The sequence below is a fragment of the Microcaecilia unicolor genome, chromosome 2 (genome assembly GCF_901765095.1).
Source record: "Microcaecilia unicolor chromosome 2, aMicUni1.1, whole genome shotgun sequence".
NCBI lineage: Eukaryota > Metazoa > Chordata > Amphibia > Gymnophiona > Siphonopidae > Microcaecilia > Microcaecilia unicolor.
This window is the reverse complement of record NC_044032.1, coordinates 33011321-33032189: the sequence shown is the minus strand read 5'-3', so window position 1 is coordinate 33032189 and position 20869 is coordinate 33011321. Positions and strand designations below refer to the sequence as shown.

Genomic DNA, 20869 nt, shown 5'->3' with positions numbered 1-20869 from the left:
CAAACTACGCACTATTGAAGATATGCGTATATATACTTAATAGTGTTTAGGTGGTAGATTAACATATAAGCCCATATGTGTGCACATATGTATGCATGTGTTAGTGTTCTAAATATGTATGCATGTAATTCACATCCAAAGTATTAGTGCCTATTTTAGAATGAACCCTATGTGGTTGGCCCATTGGAGCTCTTAGGGAAGTTCAGAGACCATCAACAACTCATGCTTCTGGGTCCTTTTCTTGAAAAGAGAGAGGAAGGATCGTCAACATACGTATCCAGCCTCCCCTTGTAATACTCATCCAACCCCTGCTGCTATATTTCCAACCTTCTCCCAACCCCTGTCAATACCTAACTCTCTCATTCTTTCTCTGAAAGGCCTAATCAACATCCCCACTCCTGACAATCAGAAAAGGGCAGTTCATTTTGACCTGTGTGATCATATTGCTGTTGGTAGAGGTCATGGAGTGGATGGGTAATTTGGGAGGGATAATTGGTTGATTGGGAGGATAGACTTTGCCGAAAGGATGATTGGACATGTCAAGGGGATATTGATGAACAGGGTGGGCGTTGATGAGGAACCACATCTTATTCCAGAAGTTCCAGAGCTTAACTATTCACGGAGTGAAAAAAAAATATTTCCTCCTTTTGTTTTGCAGTTATTTCCATGTAACTTTCTTGAGTGTCCCCTAGTCTCTGCACTTTTTGAAAGAGAAAACAAATCGATTCACTTTTACGTTTTCTATACTACTTAGAATTTTGCAGACCTCAGTCATAGCCTCTCTCAGCATCTCTTTTCCAAGCCGAAGAGCCCTAACCTCTTTAGCCTTTCCTCATATAAGAGGAGTTCCTAACCCTTTATCATTTTGGTCACTCGTCATTGAACCTTTTCTAATTCTGCTGTATCTTTTTTGAGTATATTCAGTATATTGTGCATCTCCACATTCTGTTAGTCTGGACAGTAGTGATTTTATATACATTATTCATTTGGCGAAGGTATGACGCCTATTTTCATTTTCATTTGTAATTTTTATTCCTTATTTTTTGGACAGTCATTTTAGGCATCTGCTGTTTGAGCTGTTTTTTTCCAATCTATTATACACCACAAGTGAGTAACCTTTTATTGCATAATCTTATTCATATTGCTATTTATTTTTGTTTTTACTTCTTATTTTTTAATTTTTCATTATTATGATCTTTTATCATTGCTGGTTTGATATATGTGGAGGGGCATAATTGAACAGAAACGCCTATCTCCATGGGCGTTTATCTCCGAGAACGGGTCCGTGAAGGGGCGGACCGAATCGTATTTTCAAAAAAACATGGGCTGGGCGTTTTTGTTTTTCAGCGATAATGGAAACCGAAAACGCCCAGCTCAAAAACGAATAACTCCAAGACATTTATTCGTGGGAGGGGCCAGGATTCGTACTGCACCGGTCCATCTCACATGCCAGGACACCAACCGGGCACCCTAGGGGGTAAAAGAGCTCCCAGGTGCAGAGCACCCTTCCCTTGGGTGTTGAGCCCCCAAAATCCCCCTCAAAACCCACTGCCCACAAGTCTACACCATTACTACAGCCCTAAGGGGTGAAGGGGGGCACCTACACGTGGGTACAGTGGGTTTGGGGGGCGGTTTGGAGGGCTCCCATTTACCAGCACAAGTATAACAGGTGGGGGGCGGGTGAGCCTGGGTCCACCTGCCTGAAGTCCACTGCTCCAGTGACCTGCATACTGCTGCCAGGGAGGTGGCTATGACATTTGAGGGTGAAAATAAAAAGTTGTGAAATGGCATATTTTGTGGTGGGAGGGGGTTCGTGACCACTGGGGGAGTCAGGGGAGGTCATCCCCGATTCTCTCCAGTGGTCATCTGGTCATTTAGGGCACTTTTTGGGGCCTTATTCGTGGAAAAACAGGGTCCAGGAAAAGTGCCCTAAATTCTCGCTAAAAACGCATATTTTTTTTCCATTATCAGCGAAAGGTGCCATCTCTGATCGGCAGATAACCACGCCCCAGTTCCGCCTTCACCACGCCTTCGACACGCCCCCATCAACGTTGTCTGCATCCGCGACGGAGTGCAGTTGAAAATGTCCAAATTCGGCTTTTGATTATACCACTTTATTCGTTTTTGCGAGATAAACGTCTATCTCCCGATTTGGGTCACAATATAGGCGTTTTTCTCTTTCGATTATAAGCAGGTTAGTGTTTGATTACATTCATATTTTTAGGCTTTCCGTTTTTAGAGTTGCTCCTTTCAGAAGGTTTCAAATTAGGTATGTGTCCACCACTCCATTTTTATTATTTAATATGTGACACAATATTTTTACATATTTATATATGTTCAAGTTCTAATGCTGTATATTAGTGCCCTTGCTTTGCTGTTTTTATGTATATGTTCTTATATAGATATTTATTATTAATTATATATATGTTGGCAATCGTATACATGTTTATATATACATTTTTTAAATACATATAAGCGTTTTTTGTGATGGGATGATTCATTTATTTATTTATATTAAGTGGTCCTTACTATGTACCAAGATCTGTTTGTTTATTGTAGCCGCTGACGCAGCCTTTGGTGGGCGAAACACGGCCTGTGTCAGGCAATTTGTTTACATACGGTATCTTCAATAAAATCTTTCTGGTGTTATATTGATCTGCTGGCTTCTTTTTCCTTTTTACATAACTGAGTAATACACCTTTGCATATGACATATACAGGTACATGAGATATGTGCATATTTAAATAGGCAGTTGCACTAAATATCGAAAAGAGCACATTATTTTAACATGGTTGTCTCTGAGATACTAATACCACCTAGACCTCTTAATGTGCAGCTAGGTAATACTAAAATCTCCTAGTAAACTTTCTGATGTGGTTTATTCATTTGCAGTATCTGGTGCATCAGATAATGACTGTTACCAAAGATGAGCTTTAAGATAGAAATTTTTGCACAGGGTCAGAAGGGGAAATGAACGTAATTGTAGTAAGGCTGGAATCAACACAAGAAACTTAGAAGGTCAGCAACACTCCTGCCTCATTAAGAACTCTGTAGCTGCTCACTGACTAACCTTGCAAATGAGTTCACGCTCAGTAAAGGAAATTGATTACTTTCCAATGCAATTAACATCTGGTCCTGAGTCAGATCATTAGGATAATTTGTTATAGAAAAACTAAAGGCACTAGCTACAGGGTAGTGAGTGTTCCTATGGATGCAATTAAAGATGTATTCGCTATCTCTTCAGGGAATTCTCAACTTCTTCGGCCCATTGGGTTCGGCCAATGGAGTTTGGGCAGTGGATCTTCTGTTAGGCTTGAACATAATGCAACAGTTTTTACAATAACTAGAAGTCCTTTTTCTAGGGCTTCCTAATATCTGTCCTGCTGATCCCAAAGAAGCCAGTCACATTTTCAAGTTATCCATGCTGAGCATGTATACAGCAGGAGCGTAGCCAGACACCCAGTTTTGAGTGGGCCTGGGCGGGCAGAAGAACTCTGCCCTGTCCGACAAGTAATTTGGTCTTTCCCTCTCTCGCCTGCATACCATATGGTCTCTCAAATATCCCCCCTCCCCCTCATACCTTTTAAGTATCAGATTTTCACCGGCAGCGAGCAGCAACTAATACGCACTGCTCACATTGGCCCCACAGCCTTCCATCTGATGCAACTTCCTGTTTCTGCATAAGCGGGAATACATCAGAGTGAAGGCTATGGAGCCGGTACGAACAGTGTGTATCAGTCACTGCTCGCTGCAGGCAAAGATCTGCTATTTACAAGGTATGCAGGAGGTACAGTTGTTGAGAGTTTTTGGCTGGTGGGGCTTGGGGATCCCTGCCAGCCACATCATAGGTGTGCTGCTACTGGGTGGGCTTGAACCCAAAGTGGGTGGGCCTGGGCCCACCCGGGCCCACCCTTGGCTACGCCACTGGTATACAGCAAATATTTACATTCCAAGTCTTCAATGCATACAAGTTTGTTTTATGCCTACTCATTGTGAATGTGGCTCACAACATTCTCAGAAGTTCAAGGCCCAGTTATGTTCAGATACGCTAGGATTTCTCTGTCGCTGGAGGACTTACAAATTTAGGCCCCCTTTTACTAAGGCGCGCTCACGTTTTTAGCGCATTCTAAAATTGTGGGCATGCTAAACGTTAGAGATGCCCATAGGAATGCACTGGCGTCTCTAACATTTAGCGTGCCCACAATTTTAGCGTGCGCTAAAAACGTGAGCGTGCCTTAGTAAAATGGGGCCTAAGTTTGTAAGTCCTCCATGCAGAATCCCAAAGAGTTGCAAGATTCCGGAATCCCAAATGCTACTACTACTTATTATTTCTATAACGCTACTAGACATACGCAGCGCTGTACGCTTGAACATGAAGAAATAGTCCCTGCTTGACAGAGCTTACAATCTAATTAGGACAGACAAACAGGACAAATAAGGGATACGGACAAAAATTGGCAAGATTCCGGAATCCCAAACAGTTGCAAGTTTCTTGAATCCCAAACGTTACTACTACTTATCATTTCTATAGCACTACTAGACGTAGGCAGCGCTGTACACTTGAACATGAAGAGACAGTCCCTGCTCAACAGAGCTTACAATCTACTTAGGACAGACAAACAGGGCAGATAAGAGATAAGGGAATTACTAAGGTGGGGATGATAAGGGTACTGAACAAGGGTTAGGAGTTAAAAGCAGCATCAAAAAGGTGGGCTTTTGGCCTAGATTTGAAGACGGGCAGAGATGGAGCTTGACGTACCAGCTCAGGAAGTCTATTCCAGGCATATGGTGCAGCAAGATAAAAGGAACGGAGTCTGGAGTTAGCGGTAGAGGAGAAGGGTGCAAATAAGAGAGATTTACCCAGTGAATGCATGCAGTAATGCTACAGACACCCATATAAATATAATGGGTGTCTCTATCGTTAGCACGCACTAATTTTTAGCATGCACTCAAAAGTGAATGCACCTACAGTGCAGCTTAGTAAACAGGACCCATAGCATGGAAGCTAGATGCCATTTATATAGGGGTCTTTTTACGAAGCAGCAGTAGGCACTAGCACATTCCTACTGCATGCCCAAAAACACTGCCATGGGACATGGTGAGGAGTCCCATGGTAGTTTGTCAATTGCCATGTGCTAGAAATAGCTTTTGTTTTTCAGCGCGGGGTGTGTGTGTTTATGGGCATAGAGTAGGCATTCCCTGTGCTAATCAGTTAGCATGGGACAGTGCCGTGCACCATCTAATTACCACAGGATTAGTGCAGGAGCCCCTAGTGCTTACAAAATAGATGGCAGTAAGGACTTCGGTACTAATGGTCTTGCACTAATTGGGAAATCAGTGCGTGGCTATTTGTGGAAAAAAGAAAAACACAGCCATTTTACCTCTGCATTAAGAGTGTCCTCGGTGCATGAGAAAACGAAAGCCATGAATATTTCCTTTATATTTTGTAAATTGTTTTTTTTTTTCTATCTCTCTCTCTTTTTTTCCTCCTCATCCCATTTGGAGGGTTATAGAAAGTTTGAGTAACCTGTTTCTTGAGTCTAGCGACTGTCCCCCTCCCCCCCTGTTTACTAAGCTGCACTAGTGGCTACGGTGTGCTAATACTGAGGGGCATTATCAAATGGCCATCTATATGGCCGGCCCCCTAAAGCGGCGTCCCGACCATTTTATCGAAACAAGATGGCCAGCCATCTTTCGTTTCGATAATACGGTCGGAGCCGGCCAAATCTCAACATCTGGGCAGGCTTTAGAGATGGCCGGCATTGCTTTTCAACGATATTGGAAACTAATGGCGGCGATCTCAAACCCGGCCAAATCCAAGGCATTTGGTCGTGGGAGGAGCCAGCATTTGTAGTGCACTGGTCCCCCTCACATGCCACGACACTGACTGGGCACACTAGGGGACACTGCAGTGGACTTCAAAAATTGCTCCCAGGTGTATAGCTCCCTTACCTTAGGTGCTGAGCCCCCCAAATATCCCCCCCAAAACCCACTCCCCACAACTGTACACCACTACTATAGCCCTTACGGGTGAAGGGGGGCACCTACATTTGGGTACAGTGGGTTTTTGGGGGGGTTTGGAGGGCTCCCATTTACTACCACAAGTGTAACAGTGACCACTGGGGTAGTAAGGGGAGGTGATCCCCGATTCCCTCCGGTGGTCATCTGGTCAATTGGGGCACTTTTTGGAGGTTTGGTCCTAAAAATAAATGGACCAAGTGAAGCCGGCTAAGTGCTCGTCAGAGCCGGCCTTCTTTTTTCCATTATTGGCCAAAGCCGGCAATCTCATAACCATGCCCCCGTCCTGCCTTCCGTACCCTGCCGACACACTCCCTTTAACTTTGGCCAGCTCTGCGACGGAAAGCAGTTGAAGCCGGCCAAAATCGGCTTTCGATTATACCGATTTGGCCTGGTTTAGGAGATGGCCGGCCATCTCCCGATTTGTGTCGGAAGATGGCCGGCAATCTCCTTCGAAAATAAGCAGGACTGACACCTGTCAGAATTGCCGCACGGAGCCGCTAGCGTGGCTTAGTAAACATGGTGGTGTAGTTCTTGCTGAATATTATTCTTTATTTTATTTAATGCTTATTGTAACATTGATATTGAAAGATTGCAATAAAAAAAAATTTAAAATTTTTGGCTGTCCATCCCTATTTATTTCTATGGGAAAATAGCAATGGAAATACACCTAATAATAGCACCTATAATCTCTGGTAAGTTCTGTTATGAACCACTTAGACGTCATTGCCGAATCTGTCTGTGGTGAAATTATTTTTCTACTGCTAAAAAAAAAAATCAATATTCCACTAAGTAAATAATGATAACACATGACTGAGTGTGCATTAAGCTACTTCCCCACAGCTTCAGGCATGTTTCCTTCAGCGCCCATGAAGTGGAACAGATTAGCAAACTTCGAAGCCTGTACTATGTTATGTTAAAAAGCATAAGGGCCCATTTATTAAAGTGTGGTTAATTTTTGGACCTACTACACCTTAACTATAAAAATTAAGCTGGAGTAAATGCAAAGCTCACTTGTAAAACAGCATCTGTGCACTAACCCCTTAACTTATATTAGCCATATTATCATATTTTTTTTCTTTTTCGTTATGTGTTATGTAAATTATTCCACAGACATATCTTCCTTAATTCTTACATAGTAATATGTTAATTTAGAACAAACCTCTTACTCTGTTAATTAACTCTGTCTTTTGCAATATAATGTAAGCCACATTGAGCCTGCCAATAGGTGGGAAAATGTGGGGTACAAATGTAGCAAATAAATAAATAAAAATAAAAAAACTCTATAAAATTACAAACAATTCTGTGGGCAGATTTGGGCACGTGCCCAATTTCCATGGGATTCTATATACGGCGCCTCGATTTCCACGTGAAAATTGACGCGTATTCCATAACAATGTGCATAACTTGATTAGTTAACAAGCTAATCAGCGCTGATGATTGGATGTTAACAATTATCAGCACTAAATGGCATTAATTAGAATTTATGCACACTATTTGCTAAACATATTGTGTAACGTGGTGAGGGTAAATTCTAAGTTGCATAGTTGAAAAGTGGGCACGATTATGGGTGTGGAATAGGTGGACCATGGGCGTTTCTAAAATCTATGCGCTTTGTTATAGAATACACCTGCTCCACGCCCAATTTAGACGTCGGGATTTACAACAGGATTTAGTTGGATTAATTGACCACGACTAAGTTTAGTTGCATGAAGCAGAACTCAGCGTATTCTAAAATTTATACCTACAGTAAATTCAAGCATACTTTATAGAATATGCTTCGATTTCCGTGAGACATGATATATAGAATCTAGCCCTTTGTGTGCGCAATTTAATTGAATGCCAATCTAATTAGCACAAATTATTGGCTTGTTAACAACCAATTATTGGCACTAATTAGATTTAATTGAAAAATACACACGTCAATTTAGGCCAGGAATCCGCGCCTAAATTTTACACGTGAGTTCAGAAACTAGGCATGGAATTGGGAGGGTCATGGGTGAAATGGGGCATTCCTAACTTTCACTCACATTGCTACAGGGCTGCCAAGAGATTGTCGGGCCCACGGCAAGGCCGCCCCCCCACGCTTTCAGGCCACCAGCGCCACAGTCCCAAGTCTCCACTCACCCACCCCAGCCCTGTCTTCAGCCCCCCTCCGTCCACCACCTGCATTGAAATCAGCAGCGCCTCACCTCCCTATGAAAGCGGCAGATCGCCTCCCTTCGGGCCTTCCCTCACTGTGTCCCACCCTTGTCTGATGTAACTTCCAGTTTCCGCGAGGGCGGGACACAGGGAGGGCCAGAAGAGAGGCAATCTGCTGCTTTCACATGGAGGTGAGGCGCTGCCGATTTAAATGCAGGGGGCACAGTGGCGGACGGAGGGGGGCTGTCAACGGAGCTGAGGGCAGGCAGGTGAGACCAAGGACTGCAGCGCCGGTGATCTGACCCCGGTGCTGGGCCCCCCTTGGAGGCCCGGGCCTGGGGAAATTTGTCCCCCCTGCCCCTCCCCTCAGCGTCCCTGCATTGCTATAAAATGAGGGGGGAATATCACCTAATTTAGGTGGGCACATTTACACCATGTTTTAGTTGGTATAAATAGCCATGCGTACAGTTAGTCACGATTCCTGGGTGAAAGCACTATTCTGTAAACAGTGCCTAACCATAAGAATGGCTTTTAAGAATAATGCGTTTTTTGGTGTCAATTTTTTCAGCACCATATATAGAATTCGCCCCTAAGGGGGCAATTCTATAACTGGGTGCCTCTGTTTTGGTACCCTGAGGGTGTGTGGTAGGAGCCTATTCTGTAAAGGAACCTAGGTGTCTAAGATGCATTATAGAATGCTAGTGGAACCCAATGTCAAAATGCCTAACATTTAGGTACTCACATGTACACCAGTCATAAAGCTGGCATAAAGTGCAAGCACCTAAGTGTGGCAGGGGCAAACCTTTTACTATGGCGCATAGGCACCTATACTCTTCCAACAATTTGGAACTACCGCCTGACTACCACGAGCCCCGGGTGATAATTCAATTTTTTACGCGCGTCTGATACGCGTGGCAGAAAATATATTTTATTTCTACCGCATGGCGTGCTAACGATTACCGCCTGGTTAATGTGTGAGTCCTTACCGCTAAGTCAATGGGTGGCAGTAAGGTCTCAGGCCCAAAATGGCCGCGCACCAATTTTTATTTTGTCGCACGTCCATGTTCGGCCATAAAAAAAGGTCTTTTTTACAGGTGCGCTGAAAAATGAACCTGCTCGCGTCCAATACATGTGTCTACACCAGGGCAGGCCATTTTTCACTGCACCTTAGTAAAAGGACCCCAGGCCCTGATGTTAAAACGTAAATGCAGACACTAGAGGGCATTAGTGCCATACCAGTGCCTGTATCTACCTATGCAGAACAGGCGCGTAGCTAGGTGGGGCCACGGGGGCATGGGCCCCCACAGATTTAGCCCTGGTCCCCTCTACTTTTGACCCCCTCCCCCCCACCGCCGACCCCTCCCTGCCTCCACTAGGTACCTTTGCTGGCGGGGGTCCCCTACCCCGCCAGCCAAAGTCCTCTTCAGCGCCGGTCTATGGCGTGTTCGCTGATCTGTTTCTGTGAGTCTTGACTGAGTCAGGACTCACAGAAACAGATCAGTGAACGCGCTGAAGGTACCTAGCAGCGGTGCCGGCAGGGGGAGGGTCGTCGTCATCAGAGGTGGGGGGGCTCGAAAGTGGCAGGGGAGGGGCGTCGGGGGGTTATAATGTGCCCCAACACCTCAGGCTGGACCCCCCTACCACCGAGGTCTGGCTACGCCCCGACACAGAATATTCACAGGGATCTAGAGTGGGAAACAACAAGCTCGCCAGGCACTAGTGCAGATAGCATGCAAATGTAGTCAAGCTCATGTAAATGAAGTCATTTCGTATTCCTTCCCAACTGCCTTACCACTGCAAAAAATAATGCCAGGTCAGAGAACGCATTAGGCTGTTGGAAGAGAGGATTTCTCATGCTTCTGTCATGATTGATTTTGCAAAATCTGCCAGTTTTGACTGTTTTTGGAAGCAGAAGGAAGCCCATGCAAGCCCTTAAGTGCTGGCATCTGTTTGCTGTGTCTAAATATAAGCGTTCAAGCTAAAAAAAAAATTGTACATGTTTATATTTAGGCCGCAGAAAACAGACACCAATGTGTGCTTCATGTACGGGGTTTACCGTGCATACGCGCAGAGGACCCGAGCTTACCATGGAATTCTTCTGCGCATGCGCCAGCATAATCCTCCTGCACCAAAGCACAATCCTCCCGCCGAACTTCCTACTACTCAACGCTATGACTGCCCCTATATTTGCATCTTATTACCGTTGAGCATTAGGGCATTGTTCGCCAAAGTCGCTATGTCCATATCACCCCTCTTCTGAAGTCACTTCACTGGCTCCCTATCCGTTTCCGTATACAGTTCAAACTGCTCTTATTGACCTATAAGTGCATTCACTCTGCTGCCCCTCGCTACCTCTCCACCCTCATCTCTCTCTACACTCCTTCCCAGGAACTCCGTTCACTAGGCAAATCTCTCCTAATTGCACCCTTCTCCTCCGTCGCTAACTCCAGACTCCGTTCCTTTTATCTTGCCGCACCTTATGCCTGGAATAGACTCCCTGAGCCATTATGTCTAGCTCCACCCCTGGCCGCCTTCAAATCCGGGCTAAAGGCCTACCTGTTTGATGCTGCTTTTAATTCCTAACCTGTCACCTGCTCGTAACCTTTATCTTGTCTTCCTCTCTTTAATAATCCCTTTCCCTTATGTCCTATCTGTCTGTCCTACCCTTATCCCTTATTTGTCCTGTCTGTCTGTCCTGATTTAGATTGTAAGCTCTTTTGAGCAGGGACTGTCTTTCTTCTTGTTAAATTGTAAAGCGCTGCGTACGACTGGTAGCGCTATAGAAATGATTTATAGTAGTAGTTCTTCACTACTACTACTACTACTACTTAACATTTCTAAAGCGCTACTAGGGTTACGCAGCGCTGTACAGTTTAAAAAAGAAGGACAGTCCCTGCTCAAAGGAGCTTACAATCTAATGGACAAAATGTGCATGCAGTCAATCAAATTGGGGCAGTCTAGATTTCCTGAATGGAGGTATAATGGTTAGGTGCCGAAGGCGACATTGAAGAGATGGGCTTTGAGCAAGGATTTGAAGATGGGCAGGGAGGGGGCTTGGCGTATGGGCTCAGGAAGTTTATTCCAAGCATAGGGAGAGGCGAGGCAGAAAGGGCGGAGCCTGGAATTGGCGGTGGTGGAGAAGGGTACTGAGAGGAGGGATTTGTCCTGTGAGCGGAGGTTTCGGGTAGGAGCGTAAGGGGAGATAAGGGTAGAGAGGTAATGAGCACTGTTCCAATTGTATTTTTATGGTGCTATTTGGAACAGCACCAGTTTTTTGAGCGTTGGGCCTAAGTACAAAGCCTGGATGGTAAATGCAGAGGGATGTGCTCAGTACCTGCCCTTTGGTGCCCCAGGCAGATACTTACTACATAGGCACTATGTTGCATGCATTGACAAATAGCAGAGGATCACGACTGTTCCATGGCTCCACAACATATTCCCCTCATTCTGATCGGCCCCAAATCAGACCCTTCCCCTGATATATCCCCCTTTCCTGACTTCCTTCTCCAGAGTAACTCTCCAATCCAAATCCCCAGAGCAGCCCTCCTTGAACCAACCCACCACAGAATTATCACCCCCATGCTTTAGCAAATTAATTTATATGGAAAATCTTATTGAATACTACTTTTGACTTCATTACCCAGAATCCACTTAATGGTGTAATCATCACAGTTGTCTAGTTTGAATATTTACTTGTCCTTAAATGGATAGTTAACAAGGCACTTTTCTTACTGTAGCCTAGAATGAAATGTATTTCATTCAAGTTATTTGTTTAAATAATGCATGGATTAGGTCATCGTGGGTGAGAGGTGGAAAACTCCACTCATAAGTCAGGTTTTCAGGCTATCTGTAATGAATATCCATGAGACAGACTTGCATGCATCGCCTTCAATGACAGAATGCATCTTTATTGGACTTAGTAACATAGTAACATAGTAGATGACGGCGGAAAAAGACCTACACGGTCCATCCAGTCTGCCCAACAAGATAACTCATATTTGCTGCTTTTTGTGTATACCCTACTTTGATTTGTACCTGTGCTCTTCAGGGCACAGACCGTATAAGTCTGTCCAGCACTATCCCCGCCTCCCAACCACCAGCCCCTCCTCCCTACCACCGGCTCTGGCAGAGACCGTATAAGTCTGCCCAGCACTATCCCCGCCTCCCAACCACCAGCCCCTCCTCCCAACCACCGGCTCTGGCACAGACCATATAAGTCTGCCCAGCACTATCCCCACCTCCCAACCACCAGCCCCGCCTCCCAACCACCGGCTCTGACTTATCCTGAAAAACTGAATGGTTGGCCGTCCTCAAGGACAGGAATATCCTGCTCCTTTCGTAAGTGTACGTATTGAGCCTGTGATGAAGAGCAACCCTTTCAGATATGCCGTGAGGCTCCTTCTCACATTTCAGTGTTGAAGCCATGGCATCATGGGAACATTTAATTTATGAATGTTTAATTAAATACTCAATACACAATAGAATTTTGCTTTGCAATTAATTAGTGGATTTTTTTTTAATGGAGACTTTCTGTCAGGATTACTTCACAATAAATCTCATATTATTCAACAGACAACAGAAGCAGATTAGACAATGAAAGAAAATAACACCCAATTGTTTACCCTCACCCTCCTTCAAGAATGTTACACCCATGCCTTTCACTGGATAAGAAGTCCAGGTTCTTGAGGATGCTTCCAGAGTCATACTTAGTGATGGAACCTCAGATTAATGCTCTAGTTAAGATATCTATGTTTATTTATTTATTTGTAGCATTTATACCCCGCTCTTTCCCGCTCAATAGCAGGTTCAGTGTGGCTTACAATGTCTGGGTACAAAGTATCCCTGAGATAACATAGTTGTACAGAGTAGGACAAGATGAAGAGATGTGGGGGGAAGGATTTAGGTATGGACAATGTTAGTGGTGTGGATTAGTTTGGATAGGCCTGTTTGAAGAGGTAAGTTTTCAGCAGCTTTCGGAAGGGTAGGTGTTCGTTGGTTGTTCGGAGGTATCTTGGTATGGCGTTCCAGAGTTGGCTACCTATAACGGAGAAGTTAGATGCGTAGTAGGTTTTGTATTTGAGACCTTTGCAATTAGGAAGGTGAAGATTAAGATATGTTCGAGAAGATTTGGACCTGTTCCTGGCTGGAAGGTCGATCAGATTGGCCATGTAACTTGGAGATTCTCCGTGGAGGATTTTGTGGATCAGAGTGTGGACTTTGAAGTTTATTCGTTCTTTGATAGGGAGCCAGTGGAGTTTTTCACGGAGTGGTGTTGCGCTTTTAAATCGTGATTTACCAAAAATGAGTCTGGCTGCCGTGTTTTGGGCGGTTTGGAGTTTTTTCAGGGTTTGGGTTTTGCAACCAATGAAGATGCTGTTGCAGTAGTCAGCGTGGGTGAGTACTGTGGATTGTACCAAGTTGCGGAAAGTTTTTTGGGGGAGGAATGGTTTTACTCTTTTCAGTACCCACATCATGTTGAACATGAATCATGTTTAAAATGAATCAATTATGTTTAATTTGATCCTTATTTTTTCCTCAAATTTTCAGAGTATTAGTTCAGGCTATTATGTTATCATCTCTAGACAACTGCAATTCATTATATTTTTCACATAAGGGAAGGGAAATGGGACTTGATATACCGCCTTTCTGAGGTTTTTTTTTTTGCAACTACATTCAAAGCGGTTTACATATATTCAGGTACTTATTTTGTACCTGGGGCAATGGAGGGTTAAGTGACTCACCCAGAGTCACAAGGAGCTGCAGTGGGAATCAAACTCAGTTCCCCAGGATCAAAGTCCACTGCACTAAATTATTGAGAAAGCTAAGGCTGACTCAGAACACAGCTACTAGGTTGATGTGTAAGAAAAGTAGATTTGATCATGTGACTCCATTATTTGCGGATCTCCATTGGCTTCCTATTGAAGCATGAATTACTTTTAAACCCAGTTGCTTAGATTTCAAAGCATTGTAATGGTAGGCTCCGGAAGATTTTATTTTATTATTTTCTTTGTTAGGGTCTTCTTTTAAGAGCCGAAGCATGGATTGCCTTATCTTGCAGTTACCATCTTTGAAAAGTGTGAAATATACGTCATTATATGGCCATTCCCTAGTTTTCCATGCCGTTAGAATTTGGAATCATCTTCCACAGGATGGTCATTCTCATTTTTATTTCTTGTTTCTAAAAAAAGACTGAAAACTTATCTGTTTTGTGAAATTAGGAGATTGATTTTATATAGTTATGTATAAGTTATGGATTCTTTTGCTCAATTGTTCTGCTTGGGTCTTTTTTGTTACCTACCTTGTACATTTTTAAGAGGATTAGGCAGGATACAGTATAGTATAGTACCATCCCATTCGTCCCTAGTGGGAAGGCCATGCTTCCTCCCATGTTATTCTAATCAATAGGCTTCATAAGAACATAAGTATTGCCATACTGGGAAAGGCCAAAGGTCCATCGAGCCCAGCATCCTGTTTCCAACAGTGGCTAATCCAGGTCACAAATACCCGACAAGAACCCAAAATGAAAAGCAGGGATATCAATTTGATTTCTGGTTTCCATTCAGAAAAAGTCACGCCCCCCATAAAGAACACACTAAATCAACTTTATGTATAAAGAAAACCTATAAGATCAATTATGGGTGGATAATATTGGCATTGCTGCAGTAGTGCCTATATATATTTTGTTATGGTGAAGGGATAAATGAAAAATGGGTGGTGGCGGGGGAGATATATGCTCGATAAGACGATAATTTAATTATTTTGCAATGGGAGTCTTATAAGACTTAAGAATTAAAATTAAAATTAATGAAGTTTTGATGTAATTACATTAATTAATTAACAAATTAATTAGCAAAAAGGGAAAACAAAATAAGAAGGGATTACTTGGAAGAGATGTTGAGGTTTAGTAAGGCATCCAAATAAGAGCAGAAAGAATGGTGACTTACATAGTAACATAGTAAATGACGGCAGAAAAAGACCTGCATGGTCCATCCAGTCTGCCCAACAAGACAAACTCATATGTGCTACTTTTTGTGTATACCCTACTTTGATTTCTACCTGTCCTCTTCAGGGCACAGACCGTATAAGTCTGTCCAGCACTATCCCCGCCTCCCAACCACCAGCCCCGCCTCCCACCACTGGCTCTGGCACAGACCGTATAAGTCTGCCCAGCACTATCCCCGCCTCCCAACCACCAACCCCGCCTCCCAACCACCGGCTCTGGCACAGACCGTATAAGTCTGCCCAGCACTATCCCTGCCTCCCAACCACCAGCCCCACCTCCCACCACTGGCTCTGGCACAGACCATATAAGTCTGCCCAGCACTATCCCCGCCTCCCAACCACCAGCCCCGCCTCCCAACCACAGGCTCTGGCACAGACCGTATAAGTCTGCCCAGCACTATCCCCGCCTCCCGCCTCCCAACCACCAGCCCCACCTCCCAACCACCGGCTCTGGCACAGACCGTATAAGTCTGCCCAGCACTATCCTCGCCTCCCAACCACCAGCCCCGCCTCCCACCACCGGCTCTGGCACAGACCGTATAAGTCTGCCCAGCACTATCCTCACCTCCCAACCACCAGCCCCGCCTCCCAACCACCAGTCCCGCTTCCCACCACCGGCTCTGCAACAGACCGTATAAGTCTGCCCAGCACTATCCCCGCCTCCCAACCACCAGCCCCGCATCCCACCACCGGTTCTGGCACAGACCGTATAAGTCTGCCCAGCACTATCCCCGCCTCCCAACCACCAGCCCCGCCTCCCACCACTGGCTCTGGCACAGACCGTATAAGTCTGCCCAGCACTATCCTCGCCTCCCACCACCGGCTGGCTCTGCCACCCAATCTCGGCTAAGCTCCTGAGATTGGATAGACTTCAAAGGGTATGTAAAAAAAAATAATAATAAGGTTGGGGCAGAGCAAAAAAGCATGAGAACGTCAGGAAAATTGGCGGGCTCCGGACTGAGAATTGATGGGAAGCAATGAGGAAAGCTAGTTGAGGAAACTGAAGCAAGAAATTTCATTCCACCCAATCCCTCCCAAAATTTAGAAGACTGAGGGTTGGGATTGGGATCTTGGGTAATTTTGTAGTTCGGATAGCAATGTTTAGGGATGTTAAAAGGGGTAGTTTAAGTCACAGCTGCAGTAATTTAAATGAGAATTTTTTAAGCAGCCTTCATTTAAGGACAATGAATTTACTGGCTATAGGGATTTTACAGTGTAGTCTGCTTGTGTGCGAAATTGCCAGAAGCAGAAGTGAGGCCTTGAGATCACCGCAGGTCTCACTTTACAAGGTGGCTCATGGAGTATTAATACATTTGATGGAATAAATATGTGCAGCTAGGTCGCCACCGACTAGCTTTATAAAAGGTAATAAGAAAAGTGAAGGTTGAATTGAAATATTGATAATAACATTTTTATTTGTGTTGGTTATTAATTTTTGATTGGTTAATAAAGCTGTGTCCAAAATTATTTTTCCAGTTTATAAGGTTACTAGTAAAAAAAGGCCTGTTTCTGACACAAATGAAACAGGCACTAGCAAGGTTTTCCTCGGAGTGTGTATGTTTGAGAGAGTGTATGTGAGAGTGACTGTGTGTGAGAGAGAGAGAGTGAATTTGCGAGTGTGTGTGTGTGTGAGAGAGAGAGAGAGTGTGTGTGTGAGAATGAGAGTGTGTGCAAGTGCGTATGTGAGACACAGTGTGAGAGAGAGAGAGGGAGTGTGTTTCACACAGATACAGTGTGTGCGAGAGAGTGTGTGTGAGACACAGACTCTCTGTTAGACTGAGTGTATGAGACCAAGATAGTGTGTGAGTGACTGTGCAACACATAGAGTGAATGTGATACAGTGTGAGACATAGAGTGTGTGAGAGACAGTGTGTGAGAATGAGAGAGAGAAAGACATTGACTGTGAGAGAGAGTGTGTGAGAGAGTGTGTGTGTGACAGAGATACCTCCCCCCCTCTCTGATGTCAGGACCCCCCTCCCTCCCTTTCTCTGGTGTCAGGCCCCCCCTCTCTCTCGCTGGTGTCTGAGCCTTACTGTGCAGGACGCTGAGCTCTGGCTGTGCTTCAAGGAACTGACCAATCCCATTTAATAGAATGCACCTCCAACATTCTGAAGCCGAGAAACCTCATGTGGTTGGTCACTTCTGCTTGTGACAAACCCGGAAGTACATGATGTCAATTCAGGAGATGGATACAGAGAGCAGGAATGCAGTGGCATAGGAAGGGGGACAGAGAGAGCAGTGAACCAGCGCGGAGCCGACACACCCCAGCAACGTGCAGTCGGGGCGGATCGGCCCTCCCGCCCGTCCCTCACCACAGGTATGCGCTCCGGGGGGGGGGGGGGTGCGCTCCAGCGGGAGGAGGGTGCGCCGTGCTGCACCCGGGGGGGGGGGGGGCACAGCGGCAACCCGCCCCGGGTGTCAGCTCCCCTTGCTACGGCTCTGCAGGAATGCCTCAGTCATGCAGTCAGCTTCAGAATGTTGGAGGTGCGTTTTATTATATAGGATCATAGTATTCTTTATTCATGTGTGTGTCAGGAACGGATGAGATGCAAGTGCCAATATTAAGAATGCCCTAATTAATGAATGCATAGTCGATTTACATACATTGAGGCTCCCTTTTATCAAGCTATGGAAAAAAGGGGCCTGCGTTGGCATTGGTCTGTGTTTTAAACGCACGCCAAGGCCCCCTTTTACCGCAGCTGGTAAAAGGGCCGGTCTCGCCTTCCTTCAGGAAATGACCGAGCGGCAAGTAAAGCACTTGTCGCGCGGCCATTTGGGGAGGGGGTAGCCCTTACCTCCACACATTGAGGTGGCAGTAAGGGCTACCATGCTAGCCCGGCGGCAACAGGGCAGTGCATGGCACTGCCCGATTATCGCCAGGTAGTATCTGGCGCTACAAATTGCGTAGAGCCGGAAATGACGGCACAGTAGAGGGGGGGAAGTACCACCAGGCTGCTGCGTTAGCCCAGCAGTACTTCCTAAATAATGAGCGGTAAGCTCGTGTTGGGCTTACCGCTGCTTAGTAAAAGGAACCCTACATTTTTTTTATAATATAGAGCGCATTTTACAAGCATTAATTTCTGAAATGAACTGAAAAAGTGTCCAAAATTTGGCCAAAAGACCCATTTTCCATGCACAGCCTTGAGGAAAGGTATGTTGATAAGACAACTGGATGACTTCCTTAAGTATAGAGTTTTAAAAAGACCCTTGTTTAAACTTGCAATTATGACTCAGTGAAAGGACTGGTTGATTCGACTTTCCATTTTTCTCATATTACCGGCCATTGTATTAGTAATAATTGTCTGATAATGCTATCAGCAGGAAAACACAGTTGGAACTGCATAAGCCAGGCCCTCAGTGTAATAGCAGGAGCTATAAAAGTAATGACTAGGAAATTAGATATAAGGGGATGTAGTAATTATGAAACTATACTACACACATGTTATGAAACTAGTTAAGTGTTGTAATTTCCTTGGGTGTACATAGGTTCATTATGGAGTTTCTGGAATTTGGTTCAATAACATAGTCATCCAGTCGGAGGTGGGGGGGGGGGGGGGGGAGAGGATACACTTCACAGATGGTGAAGCTTGGAAGAATATGAGAAAGGATTTTTTTTCACAAAGAGGGTGATGGACACCTGAAACAGGTTTCCGAGACAGTGAAGGTAACGAGAACGAATGCAGTAAGCAGAATTGAAGCATGCATGAGAAAGAGTATGGAAGGAAGAACGCCACAGAATAAGATCTGCAACATGCAGTATCCCCCTCATTCTATACAACGAGAAACTTCAGAACTACTGCAGGGTACCCGTGCTACCCCTGCGGTAGGGTTGATTTGGTACATGCTACCCACGCATTAGCCCTACCACTGCTTAGTATAAGGGCCCCTTAAACACACAACTGATATAATGGGGAAATGCAAGGGAGCATTCCCTAGGGGAGGAGCATAGGTAGGTCATGGGCGTGTCTAACATTTATGCACATACCTTACAAAATACTGTAAGTTATACATTAAAGTGCTACGATTATGCACACCCTCTTACACCTGCTACTGACATGGTATAAATGGACAAACCGAAAGGTTGGCGCATAACTTATGCGAATATTCTATAAGAAAACTTATGCATGTAATTATTATTATTATTATTAATTACATTTGTACCCTGCGCTTTCCCACACATAGTAGGTTCAATGCGGTTTACATAGTAAATAGAATTACAAAGTCTTGAAGGAGCATATTACAAGCAGGGGCGTATCTGCGTGGGGCCTCAGGGGCCTGGGCCCCCGCAGATTTCGCCCTGGACCCCCCTACCGCTGCCAACCCTCCCCCTCCGTTGCTCGCCTACCTTCGCTGGCGGGGGACCCCAACCCCCGCCAGCCGAGGTCCGCGTCCTCCTGCCGCTGCCGGCTGCCTTTGGTCCTTTAATTCTTCCATTGAAGCTGGCGCCGACGAAAGTTTCTTTTGAGTCTGACGTCGCTGCACGTTGTACGTGCAGGACGTCAGACTCAGAAATTGTTTCTGAGTCTGACGTCCTGCACGTACAACGTGCAACGTGCAGCGACGTCAGATTCAAAAGAAACTTTTTCGTCGGCGCCAGCTTCAATGGAAGAATGAAAGGACCAAAGGCAGCCGGCAGCGGCAGGAGGACACGGACCTCGGCTGGCGGGGGTTGGGGTCCCCCACCAGCGAAGGTAGGCGAGCAACGGAGGGGGAGGGTTGGCAATGGCAGCGGCTGGGGGGAGGGGGATCGGCAATGGCGGCGGCGGCGGCGGCGGGGGGGGGGGGGCTATAATGTGCCCCCCCTCTCTGGCCCTGGCCCCCCCTACCGCCGCAGTTCAGATACGCCCCTGATTACAAGTTGTAAACATAGTAGTAGTGGGGTTTTGAGGATATGTAAATTGAGCATGGAGAGGTAAACAAAGATAGGATGAGCAAAAGGAGAAGAGATTGGGAGGGGTAAGGAGTAGGAAGGATGGAGAGGAAGAGATTGAGGAATGAGCATAAGGAGATTGTGAGACATGGTCAAAGGTATAATAATCGCCGGGCAGGAATCATGTGGGTGGGCTTAAAAAGTTAAGTTGGGTCATTAGGGTAAGCTTTCTTGAAGAGATGGGTCTTCAATATTTTTCTGAATGGTAGATGGTCATTGATTGTTTGGATGGATCTTGGCAGAGCGTTCCAAAGCTGGCTGCCCAAAAAGGAGAAACTGAATGCATAGGAGGTCTTGTATTTAATACCTTTGCAGTTGGGAAGGTGTAATTGCTCAAAGAATAGGCTCACAGTCTGTGTAATTTAAGACTAAACTGTAGAGTCCAGTTGTAGAACTGCTCTCTAGGTGTGCTCAAACCAGTAGGCTTTCCTTATCTGATAACACTTTTTAGGTCCTGTTTACTACTATGTTTTACCGTTATCATTCAATAATCGCAACATCAATGCGGAGTAACTGAACACCTCAGCATTAGCAGTTGGTGTATTCTCAGTATTTCACCATTCAGTTAACACAACTATTTATTTTCAACATGCATTATCTACATGGTGGTTAGCTACAACTTTGAGATTACATTAACTATACTGAATATTTAGATTATGTCTGGTAATTACCTCAGTGTTAACTAAAAGAGTGCAGACCCCACCCATCCTCTGCTCATTCCACACCCACTTCTGTATTAGGCGGTTACTGTGGTAATTGCTGAGTGCTAACTGTTAA

General features: G+C 45.1%; 1 long non-coding RNA gene across 1 annotated transcript; it reads right to left on the bottom strand.

Annotated features, from left to right (window-relative positions):
- Positions 1–4480: 4480 nt before the first annotated feature.
- On the bottom strand, positions 4481–14847 carry LOC115463136. The gene is made up of 3 exons (XR_003941003.1): positions 14763–14847; positions 11884–11887; positions 4481–4491 (listed from the first exon to the last, which is right to left on the bottom strand). It is a non-coding gene; the product is annotated as an uncharacterized LOC115463136 (long non-coding RNA).
- Positions 14848–20869: the final 6022 nt, after the last annotated feature.